A 16,411-nucleotide genomic window follows, 5' to 3' on the forward strand; every position below is an offset into this window, starting at 1 on the left:
TTGGTACCAACGACATAGGTAAAAAAAGGGATGAGGTCCTACGAAACGAATTTAAGGAGCTAGGAGCTAAATTAAAAAGTAGGACCTCAAAAGTAGTAATCTCGGGATTGCTACCAGTGCCACGTGCTAGTCAGAGTAGGAATCGCAGGATAGCGCAGATGAATACGTGGCTTGAGCAGTGGTGCAACAGGGAGAGATTCAAATTCCTGGGGCATTGGAACCGGTTCTGGGGGAGGTGGGACCAGTACAAACCGGACGGTCTGCACCTGGGCAGGACCGGAACCAATGTCCTAGGGGGAGTGTTTGCTAGTGCTGTTGGGGAGGATTTAAACTGATATGGCAGGGGGATGGGAACCAATGCAGGGAGACAGAGGGAAACAAAAAGGAGGCAAAAGCAAAAGACAGAAAGGAGATGAGGAAAAGTGGAGGGCAGAGAAACCCAAGGCAAAGAACAAAAAGGGCCACTGTACAGCAAAATTCTAAAAGGACAAAGGGTGTTAAAAGAACAAGCCTGAAGGCTTTGTATCTTAATGCAAGGAGTATCCGCAATAAAGTGGATGAATTAACTGTGCAAATAGATGTTAACAAATATGATGTGATTGGGATTACGGAGACGTGGCTCCAGGATGATCAGGGCTGGGAACTCAACATCCAGGGGTATTCAACATTCAGGAAAGATAGAATAAAAGGAAAAGGAGGTGGGGTAGCATTGCTGGTTAAAGAGGAGATTAATGCAATAGTTAGGAAGGACATTAGCTTGGAATGTGTGGAATCTATATGGGTAGAGCTGCAGAATACCAAAGGACAAAAAACGTTAGTGGGAGTTGTGTACAGACCTCCAAACAGTAGTAGTGATGTTGGGGAGGGCATCAAACATGAAATTAGGGGTGCGTGCAATAAAGGTGCAGCAGTTATAATGGGTGACTTTAATATGCACATAGATTGGGTTAACCAAACTGGAAGCAATACGGTAGAGGAGGATTTCCTGGAGTGCATAAGGGATGGTTTTTTAGACCAATATGTCGAGGAACCAACTAGGGGGGAGGCCATCTTAGACTGGGTGTTGTGTAATGAGAGAGGATTAATTAGCAATCTCGTTGTGCGAGGCCCCTTGGGGAAGAGTGACCATAATATGGTGGAATTCTGCATTAGGATGGAGAATGAAACAGTTAATTCGGAGACCATGGTCCAGAACTTAAAGAAGGGTAACTTTGAAGGTATGAGGCGTGAATTGGCTAGGATAGATTGGCGAATGATACTGAAGGGGTTGACTGTGAATGGGCAATGGCAGACATTTAGAGACCACATGGATGAACTACAACAATTGTACATTCCTGTCTGTCGTAAAAATAAAAAAGGGAAGGTAGCTCAAACGTGGCTATCAAGGGAAATCAGGGATAGCATTAAAGCCAAGGAAGTGGCATACAAATTGGGCAGAAATAGCAGCGAACCCAGGGACTGGAAGAAATTTAGAACTCAGCAGAGGAGGACAAAGGGTTTGATTAGGGCAGGGAAAATGGAGTACGAGAAGAAGCTTGCAGGGAACATTAAGACGGATTGCAAAAGTTTCTATAGATATGTAAAGAGAAAAAGGTTAGTAAAGACAAATGTAGGTCCCCTGCAGTCAGAATCAGGGGAAGTCATAACGGGGAACAAAGAAATGGCGGACCAATTGAACAAGTACTTTGGTTCGGTATTCACTGAGGAGGACACAAACAACCTTCCGGATATAAAAGGGGTCGGAGGGTCTAGTAAGGAGGAGGAACTGAGGGAAATCTTTATTAGTCGGGAAATTGTGTTGGGGAAATTGATGGGATTGAAGGCCGATAAATCCCCAGGGCCTGATGGACTGCATCCCAGAGTACTTAAGGAGGTGGCCTTGGAAATAGTGGATGCATTGACAGTCATTTTCCAACATTCCATTGACTCTGGATCAGTTCCTATGGAGTGGAGGGTAGCCAATGTAACCCCACTTTTTAAAAAAGGAGGGAGAGAGAAAACAGGGAATTACAGACCGGTCAGCCTGACATCGGTAGTGGGTAAAATGATGGAATCAATTATTAAGGATGTCATAGCAGTGCATTTGGAAAGAGGTAATATGATAGGTCCAAGTCAGCATGGATTTGTGAAAGGGAAATCATGCTTGACAAATCTTCTGGAATTTTTTGAGGATGTTTCCAGTAGAGTGGACAAGGGAGAACCAGTTGATGTGGTATATTTGGACTTTCAGAAGGCTTTCGACAAGGTCCCACACAAGAGATTAATGTGCAAAGTTAAAGCACATGGGATTGGGGGTAGTGTGCTGACGTGGATTGAGAACTGGTTGTCAGACAGGAAGCAAAGAGTAGGAGTAAATGGGGACTTTTCAGAATGGCAGGCAGTGACTAGTGGGGTACCGCAAGGTTCTGTGCTGGGGCCCCAGCTGTTTACACTGTACATTAATGATTTAGACGAGGGGATTAAATGTAGTATCTCCAAATTTGCGGATGACACTAAGTTGGGTGGCAGTGTGAGCTGCAAGGAGGATTCTATGAGGCTGCAGAGCGACTTGGATAGGTTAGGTGAGTGGTCAAATGCATGGCAGATGAAGTATAATGTGGATAAATGTGAGGTTATCCACTTTGGTGGTAAAAACAGAGAGACAGACTATTATCTGAATGGTGACAGATTAGGAAAAGGGGAGGTGCAAAGAGACCTGGGTGTCATGGTACATCAGTCATTGAAGGTTGGCATGCAGGTACAGCAGGCGGTTAAGAAAGCAAATGGCATGTTGGCCTTCATAGCGAGGGGATTTGAGTACAAGGGCAGGGAGGTGTTGCTACAATTGTACAGGGCCTTGGTGAGGCCACACCTGGAGTATTGTGTACAGTTTTGGTCTCCTAACCTGAGGAAGGACATTCTTGCTATTGAGGGAGTGCAGCGAAGGTTCACCAGACTGATTCCCGGGAAGGCGGGACTGACCTATCAAGAAAGACTGGATCAACTGGGCTTGTATTCACTGGAGTTCAGAAGAATGAGAGGGGACCTCATAGAAACGTTTAAAATTCTGACGGGGTTAGACAGGTTAGATGCAGGAAGAATGTTCCCAATGTTGGGGAAATCCAGAACCAGGGGACACAGTCTAAGGATAAGGGGGAAGCCATTTAGGACCGAGATGAGGAGGAATTTCTTCACCCAGAGAGTGGTGAACCTGTGGAATTCTCTACCACAGAAAGTTGTTGAGGCCAATTCACTAAATATATTCAAAAAGGAGTTAGATGAAGTCCTTACTACTAGGGGAATCAAGGGGTATGGTGAGAAAGCAGGAATGGGGTACTGAAGTTGCATGTTCAGCCATGAACTCATTGAATGGCAGTGCAGGCTAGAAGGGCCGAATGGCCTACTCCTGCACCTATTTTCTATGTTTCTATGTTTCTATGTTTCCCTCTTTATTTCCTTTCTCAAATCTGCAATATTTGATTGAATTATTTTTAGCAGAAAAAACTTTAGTTTTAACAATAATAGAGCCAAGATAAATATAAAATATTTGTTTAAGTACGCTTTCTTCTGTGTTGTTGGCTTTTTTGGGTTTTGTTTACTGCTACAGAGAAGGCTGAAGGTTCCTTACAACTATTTTGTAAGAACGTTTAAATCAAGTACCCTTTTTTTTTAAAAAGGGCACGAGAACACATACTCCAAATGACCTTACTTTTACCAGCATAACACTTTTAAAACATAGAAAAATTAAATTTAACCATTCATTTTTATGTTAAAAAAAACCTGTTCATTGAGGTAAGTTTATTTTTAACCCTATTAAAACAAATTTTTTAAAATTTGCAAAAGATTTTTTTTTCTAAAACATTTAGTCACATTTAATTTCAATTAATTTTAAATATATGAAGTGTTTTTTAAAATTTATTGTGCTGTGTTTTTGTATTTTAGGGGGCTAATCTCATTGATAGTACTAATGAGAACTCGGACAAACGGAGTTCCCATTTTTATTAATGAGAATAGTGTATTGGTGGTCCAGGCCCACGTGATTGCAGCATTGATGTCCGTACAGTCCCTGTGCGCTGTGCAGCGAATGAAGGCCTCAGACCAGAATCGTATGTTTCGCCGGGACCAACAGGTAGTTTCGTAGATTTTTTGGGGGGTTGGATGTGTTCGTACGAAGGAAGCTTCTGACCGTAATTTTTCCTCCACTATTTTCTTCCACGTCTCTAGAATTGTACTGAATTATTTTTCTTCTGTCTAGACATACCACAGCATAAATTGCACTAATTACAAATGCTAGTTTCCTCAACAAACATGAATTGAAAAGGATAGTATTAATTATCTAAATGCTGGTCAGCTTAAAACTTCCACCAGATTTGGAATTTTGTGCTGTGGATTTTTTTTTACTGATATTACAGACATTGAACATCGCTTTAATTTATTGCAGCAATGAAACATGCTTGAGATGACAAATGTAGGAAAAGACTATCACATAACATTGTAGAATAAACAATATGATTTATTTTAAAGGAAGTTGTCAAATATATATATTGGATTACTTGCAGAATTAGACCACATATCGAAACATTTCAAACAAGTTTATATTTCCTTCCTGCAACTAATTTTTTGTATTTTTGTCATTCAAAATATATAATCAAATTATACTAAATAACACAGAAAATAGACCCTCAAGCCATTTTTGAAGGTAAGAATTTAAGAACAACATTTTCTACAGTTATACTATAACAGTATACATAGAATAGTCATTTAGAACTGCAAGTAAAACTAAATATATATACATACAGGAAATGTACACACTTGTACGGTTCAGAAGGAAATTATGTATGAGAAGGTTAATTGATTCTATTCAAATAAACGGAAATCACCACGACCACTGCATTAGTCATGCAGATAGTTTGGTAGCAAAAAAACCTCATGTAAGTAAAGTATATATTTGGTAATAATTAGTCATACTTGATATCAGAATAACCTAAGCAGCCACGCACTTCAATCATTGATTTGGTTTTCCTTTAGAGAAGCATTGTTGTCTGGTGAAGTTTTGCCAAAAATTTGTCCATCTCCACCTTAAATATATTCAATGACCCAGACATTAGATTCCATTTATAATCAAACATGGGCGTTAAACTCAATCTTAGTAGTTAACTGGGCGGCAACTGGGCAGTAACTGGTCAGTAACTGGTCGATCCCGATGGAAAGTCCAGCCCCTTAAACTCATCCACTTAAACTCCCACACTTCAATAACGCTATCTTTCCCAAGCTGTATTAGCTCCCCGTGCTACAGCAGGGCAATTTTACAATGCTCATGCTCCTTTTCATCCCACCTACTTACTGGTCTCCTCCTGCCTTGTGTCTTCATGTGCACCGTCTGGTCCTCCAACACCTGACTTCTCCTCACTCCTCGATACATTCTCTCCACATGTGATGGCTGCTTTTTTCAGCCATTATGCTGCTATCTTTTCGAATTCTTTATCCAATACCCTGCACTGTGCTTTCAAACACCTCCTCAAAGCCCCTTTGACCATTTCTTTTGTGTCCTGTCACTCTCCACTTCTCTCCTCTTTCCCCAGCTTCAGTGTCAACTAATCTCTATTTCCTCTTTTTTGTAAAATGCTTTGAGAGGCCTTTCTGCACATGAAGATTGCTGTAAAAATTGAGATTTTTTTTGTGGCTGCTGTACTGTGGAACAATTGATTAGGGAAGGGGATTTTTTCAAGATCGTTTACAAGATAGTTGACCGAAAATTGCGGACGGATGCCTCCTTCAGACGAACGCCTCCAACCTGAAAAAAATCTACGAAAATACCTGTTGGTCCCGGAGAAATGTAGGAATCCGGTCGGAGGCCTTCATTCGCTGTGCAGCGTATGGGAACAAATATTCGAGGTATGTATGCATATGCTGGAATCATGTGGGTCTGGACCACCAATCACTATCTAGTATTCTCATTGATAATAATGGGAACTCCGTTTGTATGAGCTCCCATTACTATCAATGAGAAAACCCCCCTAAAACAAGAAACACAGCACAATAAATTTAAAAAAACACTGCACATATTTAAAATTAATTGAAATTGAATGTAATTAAATGTTTTTGAAATTTTTTTAATGTGTTTTAGTATGGTTAAAAATAAACTTACCTTAATGGACATGGTTTTTAATAGAAAAATGAGTGATTAAATTAAATGTTTCTATGTTTTAAAACTCTTACGCTGGCAAAAGTAAGCTATGTGCCTGCTGTTACCAGGCATAAGAGTATGAAAAGACATTCGCTGGGCAAGAGTTGGGCAAATAGCTCAATCTCTGCCCGCGGATGTCCTTCCTGCGGGGATGCATAGGATCTGTCTAGGGGATAGAGTATAAAAGCAGAGAAGTCCTGCTACAACTGTACAGGGTATTGGTGAGTACCTGGAGTACTGCGTACAGTTTTGGCCTCCGTATTTAAGGAAGGATATACTTGCATTGGAGGCTGTTCAGAGAAGATTCACTAGGTTGATTCTGGAGATGAGGGGGTTGATTTATGAAGATTGGTTGAGTAGGTTGGGCCTATACACATTGGAGTTCAGAAAAATGAGAGGCGATCTTATCGAAACAAATAAGATAATGAGCAGGCTCGACAAGTTGGATGCAGAAAGGATATTTCTGCCCATTTAAAACTGAGATGAGGAGGAATTTCTTCATTCAGAGGGTTGTAAATCTATGGAATTCTCTGCCTAGAGAACCGCAGAGGCTGGGTCATTGAATATATTTAAGGTCCCTCTATACTGCAGCACTTTGCAATTTGTCTCCATTAAAATTATAATTTGCTTTTCTATTTTTTCTGGCAAAGTGAATAACGTCACATTTTCCCACAATATACTCCATCTGCCAAATGTTTGCCCAGTCACTTAGCTTGTCTGTATCCCTTTGCAGATTTTTTGTATTCTCCTCACAATTTGCTTTCCCATCCATCTTTGTATCATCAGCAAACTTGGCTACATTATACTCGGTCCCTTCATCCAAGTCATTAATATAGATTGTAAATAGTTGAGGCCCTAGCACTGAGCCCTGTGGCACCCCACTAGTCACTGTTTGCCAACCAGAAAATGACCCATTTATCCCGACTCTCTGTTTTCTGTAGTTAACCAATCCTCTATCCATGCTAATATATTACCCCCAACCCCGTGAACTTTTATGTGGCACCTTGTCAAATGCCTTCTGGAAATCCAAATACAGCACATCCACTGGTTCCCCCTTATCAACCTTGCTCATTACATCCTCAAAGAGCTCCAGTAAATTTGTCAAAAATGATTTCCCTTTCATAAAACTATGTTGACACTGCCTGATTGAATTACGCTTTTCCAAATGTCTTGCTACTGCTTCCTTAATAATAGACTCCAGCATTTTCCCATCGACAGATGTTAGGTTGACTGATCTATTGTTTCCTGCTTTCTGTCTGCCTCCTTTTTTAAATAGGGGTATTACATTTGTGGTTCTTCAATCCGCTGGGATCTCCCCAGAATCCAGGGAATTTTGGTAGATTACAACCACTGCATCCACTATCTCTGCAATCACTTTTTTTAAGACCCTAGATGCAAGCCGTCAGGTTCAGGGGACTTGTCCGCCTTTAGTCCTGTTATTTTACCTATTTCTTTAGTGATAGTGATTGTCTTAAGTTTCTCCCTCCCTATAGCCCCTTGATTATCCACTATTGGGATGTTTTTAGTGTCTTCCACCGTGAAGACCGATACAAAATAGTTGTGCAAAGTCTCTGCCATTTCCCTGTTCCCCATTATTAATTACTCAGTCTGATCCTCTAAGGGACCAACATTTACTTTAGCCTCTCTTTTCCTTTTTATGTACCCATAGAAACTCTTACTATCTGTTTTTATATTTCGTGCTAGTTTACTTTCATAATCTAGCTTCCCTCAATTTATTATTTTTTTAGTTGTTCTTTGCTGACTTTTAAAAGTTTCCCAATCATCTGGTCTCCCACTAGTCTTGACCACTTTGTATGCCCTTGTTTTCAATTTGATACCCTCCCTTATTTCTTTAGTTAGCCACGGATGGTTATCGCTTCTCTTGCAGTCTTTCCAACTCATTGGAATATATGAAATATCTGCTTAAATGTCTGCCACTGGTCATCAACCGTCCCACACTTTAATCACTTTAGCCAACTCTGGTCAGTGTGGACCCGTCTCCAAGTCGCCACGGAGGGTCCGCCATTTTGGAAATTGCCCTCCTTTAGTTTTAGAGCGGTGTACAGCAGCACTCCGCCCATTTTCCCGGCATGGCGTGCATGCGCCGACCCTTACCAACTGCCGGTGACCCCTTTCCGAAATGGCTCCGCGGGAAATTGCCCCGCAGGAGTGGCGCTGCCGCTGGTCAGTGCCCCCAACAGCTTTTTCTGTCAGTAACATTTCTGTGGCTGAGCGGCATGGCTGCCCTTAAAGGGGAAGTGGTGCTGCCGGCGGCGCCATGTTATCTTTTATTGTCGGCCGACTGATGCAGCGCTGATGACTTGGAGCGTCGGCTGCTCTGACCCGCCCCCACTTCCACCCCGCTGATGGCGGCTACTCCGACCCGACTGCACTTCCGCCCCTTTCCCCACACCAACACCGCTCTGACCAGAAACAAAAGCCAAACAGCTGAATTTCTCCGGATTGTCTGCCCCATGCATTGGCTGGAGGGCAATTTCGGCCCCATCATGTTTAATTAATTCTATTGAGTTCTTTGATAAAGCAACGGAAATGGTGAATGAGAGTAGTGAGGTTGACGTGTATGTGGACTTTCAAAGAACATTTGACAAAGTACCACATAAAAGACGTAAACAAAATTAAAGGGACGATGGCAGCATTAGTATGAAATTGCCTAAGAGACAGAAAGCAGAGAGCAGTAGTGAAGAGTTGTTTTTCGGACTGGAGGGAAGTATACGGTGGTATTCCCTAGGAGTCGGTATTTGGACCACTGCTCTTAGGATACAGACAACAGGGTTTTGGATGATCTTATGTTTATGCAGGATGGGAAGATGGGAGGCCAACCAGGAGAGCTTGGAATCATCAAGTCTGGAAGTAATAAAACCATGGATGAGGGTTTCAGCAACAGATGGGCTGAGGCAAGAGCAGGAATACTTTACCAGAATAGCTACTGATATATGCAGCAAACAAGGCAGAATATCACATTGCTGATTGCATTTGCCAGAAGACAAATAAAAAAATCATACAAGACATTTTTGGCAAATAAAGATAGATTACGATAATAAAGCAAACATTTTTGCACACTGTTCATAAACCAACATCTGGTTTCTTAGGTGATCTGGTAATGAAGAACTGAGGTCACTCAGACACATCTGAAGCAGGCAGAAAATAATTTATTTTGGGTCGGATACAAAATCAAAAACTGGGTTTAAACTACATGACCATATTGTGTTCATATTCATATATCAAACTCAGACAAATCATTAAACGGCAAAGTGCATGGTCACCTTGATTTAGCAGATATGGCCCCAGCACTGACTATGGCCCTCTTTTTTATGAGGCTATAAAGCATATAATACTGAATTTAATAAGGTAATATAGGAAACTTCTATGTAGAGTGATAAGAGCTGAGAACAAATTGTTAATTAAATTTAAGCCGAGCTAAGCTAATCAAAAGTAACATTGAATTTATTTTTCTGAACATTGTGATTTTTGACCTCTCAATCAGATATTTCACATGCCATGTATGTCTATGTCTAATTTCTTACTGATATGTTTTTGTAAAATAATTAATTTTGAAGGACTGGTAAATACATTTAATCGATTGCACACAACCTCAAAATCAATCCCTACTGAAGCCACGAATAAATCATTATTACCCTGTTGCAACAAAGATGAATCCCACTTTGAATCTCAAATTTTTGTATTTAGCCAATTAAAGGTCAGGAAATTCCTCGGAGCTGCTACAGCTCCACCAGCGTTATTTGCCGGAAGTGCGTCAGAGCAGGAACAGCTCCGAAGAATTTCCCAGCCATAGTTTTGGTACAGCATTTGAGTGTAATTTAATTACCAGCGAGTGTGTGATAAATGCAACCCTGTGTATCTGTGGCCTCTCACTCTCTCACTAAGTACTTACCTGCCTACCTATCGGGATTGTACTAAAGATACATATGGCCACGGTGCACCTAGACTAAGGATGGAAAATCATTCAGGGCTCCTGCTCTAATCTAGTGGCCCCTCCTAGAAATTGCACATGTGGGCATCAATTAAGTAGAGGATCAAGCTGAAGTGTGATGTATTGTGTTTTTGAACAGCTTATCAACATTATCCAGGCACACAGATGAATAATGATGATGTGTTTGAGGTATTGGATGATGACAAACACATAATAAATGTTTGGGATGGTGAGATGATTTTTTTTAAAAAGGGAGATATAAAAACTTGAATTACAATTTAAAAATTACACACACTCCAATAAATAAATTCCCTGCTGATTACAATGAAGCTGATCCCACTGCAGTTAACAGAACACAGACCAGGGGTTCATTTTCCCGGGTCATTTGCACCATTTTTTCTGGTGTAATTATTTAATTCAAAGTTTCCCCCTGGAATCTGCGCCGGCGTAACTGTTTCAGTTACGATTTATCTAGGTTAGATTTTTTTGACATCAAAGGGGCGTTCCCTCATGTCTGCGCCAGTTCTCTGCACTTTTTGCAGTTTGCCCAAAACATTTTTATCCTAGGTCGGCGTATCCGACCATTCCCGAGAAACCTTCTGGTGAGTTAACCGAAAGCAGCGCACATTGAAAAATCGGCGCTGAAAGACGCCATTATTTTTCATCGAAGTTTTTGGAAGGAGTCTCTAACACTTAAAATATCCATAATAAAGTTCAACCTTTTTTTACCTTTCAACGGAGCACATGGAAGTTTCTTGGATTTCTGAAGTTTTCATTCTTTTTTTTACTCATATGCCACCACTGAAAGTCTTCAACCAGGCCTGGAGGGTCATAGCGTCAGCCGTCAGAATTGGTCCTGCGTCTGGACACAGGGGCTCAGAGCTCGGCTGGAAAACAAGCCCAGTGCGGTGGGGGGGGGGGGGGGGGGGGGGCGGAGAGGTGCCAATCAGAAGGCTTCTGCACTGAGCCCGGGGAGGGAGGTGGCGATCGGAAGGCTGCTGCACTAGGCACAAGACTGCAATGAGTTGTGTTTGGGGGGGGGGGGGGGGGCGGGGGGAAAGAAGGGGAGAAGTCACAAGACTGCAATAATTTGGGAGGGGAGAAAGGTAGAAGTCACAAGATTGCAATGAGTTTTGGGGGAGTGGGGGGGGACGGGGTGCGAAGGAGAAGTCACAAGACCTGGGTGTGGTCCATCCATACAAACCTTATGGAGAAAGAATAAAGAACCCATCCTGCCTGCCCTCCTGCCGTTTTGAGCTTCTTGCAAAGGTAAAATTTAACTAAGCGGGCAATAATGACAATGCTTTGCCTTGTGCAAGCATGCTACATGATGGTGCTACATAGGAGACAATTGATTCAACATCATCGCATGAGGAACATCAGAGCCCATAGGGTGCTGGGCAGGAGACCTTTCCCACATTGGGTATATCGAGATAGGCATTCATACGTGCACCTGAGTGATGCAGACTGTGTCAGAAGGCTGCGGTTACGCAAAGAAGTTGTAACTGAGATCTGTGAGTTGGTGAAAGCAGACCTGCAACCTAGAAGCATCAGGAGGACTGCTTTGTAAGTTGAAGTGAAGCTTACAGCTGCACTTTCATTCTATGCTTCTGGATCGTTTCAAGCTACAACTGGGGATGTGTGTGTCATCTCTCAGCATGCAACACATGTCTGCATTAGGCAGGTGACAGCTTCATGGAGAAATGACTATATAAAGTTCCCCATGACTGCCCAAGCAATGCATGACAGGGCTGTGGGCTTCTCGAGGATTGCTGGCTTTCCAAAGGTACAGGGCTGCATTGATTATACCCACATCGCCTTGCGAGCACCTTTGGAGGATTCTGAGATGTACAGGAACAGAAAAGGCTTCCACTCCAATAATGTCCAGCTCATGTGTGAAGACATGCATTGCATCATGTCAGTCGATGCAAGATACCCTAGGAGCACCCAAAATGCATTCATCCTTCGCGAGAGCGTTGTATCTGCCATGTTTCAGCAGCAGCCAGAAGGACAGAGCTGGCTACTGGGAGACAAAGGTTACATAAGAGCAGAAGAACATAAGAAATAGGAACAGGAGTAGGCCATACGGCCCCTCGAGCCCGCTCTGCCATTCAATAAGATCATGGCTGATCTGATCATGGACTCAGCTCCACTAACCCGCCCGCTCCCCATAACCCCTTATCCCCTTATCGTTTAAGAAACTATCTATTTCTGTCTTAAATTTATTCAATGTCCCAGCTTCCACAGCTCTCTGAGGCAGCGAATTCAACAGATTTACAACCCTCTGAGAGAAGAAATTTCTCCTCATCTGTTTTAAATGGGCGGCCCCTTATTCTAAGATCATGCCCTCTAGTTCTAATCTCACCCATCAGTGGAAACATCCTCTCTGCATCCACCTTGTCAAGTCTCTTCATAATCTTATACGTTTCGAGAAGATCACCTCTCATTCTTTTGAATTCCAATGAGTAGAGGCCCAACCTACTCAACCTTTCCTCATAAGTCAACCCCCTCATCCCCGGAATCAACCTAGTGAACCTTCTCTGAACTGCTTCCAAAGCAAGTATATCCTATCGTAAATATGGAAACCAAAACTGCATGCAGTATTCCAGGTGTGGCCTCACCAATACCTTATATAGCTGCAGCAGGACTTCCCTGTTTTTATACTCGATCCCCTTTGCAATAAAGGCCAAAATTCCATTGGCCTTTCTGATCACTTGCTGTACCTGCATATTATCCTTTTGTGTTTCATGCACAAGTACCCCCAGGTCCCGCTGTACTGCGGCACACTGCAATCTTTCTCCATTTAAATAATAACTTGCTCTTTGATTTTTTTCTGCCAAAGTGCATGACCTCACACTTTCCATCTGCCAAATTTTTGCCCACTCACTTAGCCTGTTTATGTCCTTTTGCAGATTTTTTTGTGTCCTCCCATTGCTTTTCCTCCCATCTTTGTATCATCAGCAAACTTGACTACGTTACACTAAGTCCCTTCTTCCAAGTCGTTAATATAGTTTATAAATAGTTGGGGTCCCAGCACTGATCCCTGCGTCACCCTACCAACCAGAAAATTAAACATTTATCCTGACTCACCACCGGGCTCATGACGCCGCTATGCATAACTGGATGGAAGCTGACCGGGAATACAACATGTCGCACATTGCGATGCGCAACATCATAGAGAGGACCATTGGCATCTTGAAACAGCATTGCCGATGCCTCGACCATTCCGGAGGCTACTTGCTATACTCCCCTGAGATTGTCGGTCAGTTCACTGTTGTGTGCTGCATGCTGCATAACTTAGCCATCATGAGGCAGCAGCAGCTGGTAGGAGCAGAGACATCTGCTGTGAGAGTGGCTGATGATAATGAGGAGGAAGATGCAGATGAGGAGGAGGATGAGGAAGCCATGCAACTACCTGAACCCGAAACACAACGGTGGAGGAGGGCGGGCCATCGCGCCCCTTTAACGATTGATCGAGCCCTACGCCAGCAGCTCATCCGTGAACACTTTGCTGCCTGAAGGCTCAGTGACAACTTTTCCACATGGACCATGTTTACTGTTTGGACCTGTTCCGTAATGTGGGTTGTGTTAATGGAACAAATTATGGAAATGATTCAGATTTAATGTAAAATATATTTTATTCAAAAGTTTAACAAACAGTTCTTTGTACTTAACTTTAATAAAATTAGTCTTGTATCAAAATTTCAAATTTTCAGTTACATAGAAACATAGAAAATAGGTGCAGGAGTAGACCATTTGGCCCTTCGAGCCTGTACCGCCATTCAATAAGATCATGGCTGATCATTCCCTCAGTACCTCTTTCCTGCTTTCTCTCCATACCACTTGATCCCCTTAGCCGTAAGAGCCATATTTAACTCGCTCCTGAATATATCCAATGAACTGGCATCAACAACTCTTTGCGGCAGGGAATTTCACAGGTTAACAACTCTCTGAGTGAAGAAGTTTCTCCTCATCTCAGTCCTAAATGGCCTACCCCTTATCCTAAGACTATGTCCCCTGGTTCTGGACTTCCCCAACATCGGGAACATTCTTCGCGCATCTAATCTGTCCAGTCCCATCAGAATCTTATACATTTCTATGAGATCCCCTCTCATCCTTCTAAACTCGAGTGAATAAAAGCCCAGTTGATCCAGTCTCTCCTCATATGACAGTCCAGCCATCCCTGGAATCAGTCTGGTGAACCTTCGCTGCACTCCCTCAATAGCAAGAACATCCTTCCTCAGAATAGGAGACCAAAACTGTACACAATATTCCAGGTGAGGCCTCACTAAGGCCCTGTACAACTGCAGTAAGACCTCCCTGCTCCTATACTCAAATCCCCTAGCTATGAAGGCCAACATGCCCCTTCTTCATTTGCCTTCTTCACCGCCTGCTGTACCTGCATGCCAACCTTCAATGACTGATGAACCATGACACCTAGGTCTCATTGCACCTCCCCTTTTCCTAAACTGCCGCCATCCAGACAATATTCTGCCTTTGTGTTTTTGCCATCAAAGTGGATAACCTCACATTTATACACATTATACTGCATCTGCCATGCATTTGCCCACTCACCTAACCTGTCCAAGTCACCCTGCAGCCTCTTAGCTTCCTCCTCACAGCTCACACCACCACCCAGTTTAGTGTCATCCGCAAATTTGGAGATATTACACTCAATTCTTTCATCAAAATCGTTAATGTATATTGTAAAGAGCTGGGGTCCCAGCACTGAGCCCTGCGGCACCCCACTAGTCACTGCCTGCCATTCTGAAAAGGACCCGTTTATCCCGACTCTCTGCTTCCTGTCTGCCAACCAGTTCTCTATCCACGTCAGTACATTACCCCCAATACCATGCGCTTTGATTTTGCACACCAAGCTCTTGTGCGGGACCTTGTCAAAAGCCTTTTGAAAGTCCAAATACACCACATCCACTGGTTCTCCCTTGTCCACTCTGCTAGTTACATCCTCAAAAAATTCCAGAAGATTCGTCAAGCATGATTTCCCTTTCATAAATCCATGCTGACTTGGTCCGATCCTGTCATGCTTTCCAAATGCACTGCTATTTCATCCTTAATCCAACATTTTCCCCACTTCCAAACTTTAAGATCAGTTACGAACTCTAAGATCACTTAAAAACTTTAACATCACTTACTAACTTTTAAACTTGTAAATTTACTTAACTTACAAAAATCTTTTAATTTGAGAACTACAGTTAAAACAGTAACAATAATAATAATGACAGTAACAGCAGCAGCAAGGAAAGCTGCACCCATCTCTCCTCCACCTTATTCTAACACTGCCCGCCGCGCTTGTTCTTGGTGATTCCACCACCCCTGCCCACAGGCGGTGGCACATGATTTCTGGGGTTGGTACCAAGCTTGTTCTTTCTAAGATCTCGGGTAGTGCGCACCTGTTGAGGCGGGGGGGTGGGGGTGGCGGCAATGTGGAGTGCCGGACTTGGAGCTCTTCAGAGCCTGGTGTGGGGATTGGAGTGGGAATGACAGTTGATTCTGTCAATGGGCGTGGGGTCTGGGCGTGTTCCCTTATCGCAGCAGCTAACTCCAACATGCCTTCCCTCATGCACCCTGACAGTGTCTCAATGACCTGCAACATTCCCTCCCACATGTTGAGCAAAACTGTCTCAACTACGTGTGACATTCCCTTCCTCATGTTCAGTGATAGTGTTTGCACTATCTCTGACATTCCCTCCCTGATGTTCACTGACAGCGCATCAGCTACCTGTAACATTCCCCTCCCTCATGGTCACTGACATTGTTTCAGCTGACTGAGATATTCCCTCACTCATGGTCCTGGACATTGTTCCCATTTCTCGTGAGATTGCTGTTACTTCTCCCAATAGTCCCGCTACCTCATCACCCATCTCACTGATGGTGTCCAGGAGTGATCGCATAAGGTCAATGCTCTCCCCACTCGTTGCCATCATCTGAACCGCATCTGTTAGATCCTGCACCTCAAGAGAGCACGGTCGAGCTCTCCTTCCCCTCCTCCCCACAGGTGTGGCTCACACCCCACCACTGGGACCCCCAGCCTCGGAAGGGGCCCTGCAGCCCTGGGTGTGCCACGCTGCACCACACCACAGTCTCGGATGTTAAGAAACCAACATTCAAACCATTAATCATAGAAGGGGCTGGCACCTCAATGGGCGGCACCTGCACCTCCACCAAAGTCAGTAAAAACAGTGGGGGCTTCATCCATCTCCATCCCCTCTCTCTCCCCCTCACTCTCACCCCCATGCTCTTGGTCTGGAGGGTGGAATTGGAAGATGTCTTCA

Source organism: Pristiophorus japonicus, chromosome 5 (assembly GCF_044704955.1).
Source record: "Pristiophorus japonicus isolate sPriJap1 chromosome 5, sPriJap1.hap1, whole genome shotgun sequence".
NCBI lineage: Eukaryota > Metazoa > Chordata > Chondrichthyes > Pristiophoridae > Pristiophorus > Pristiophorus japonicus.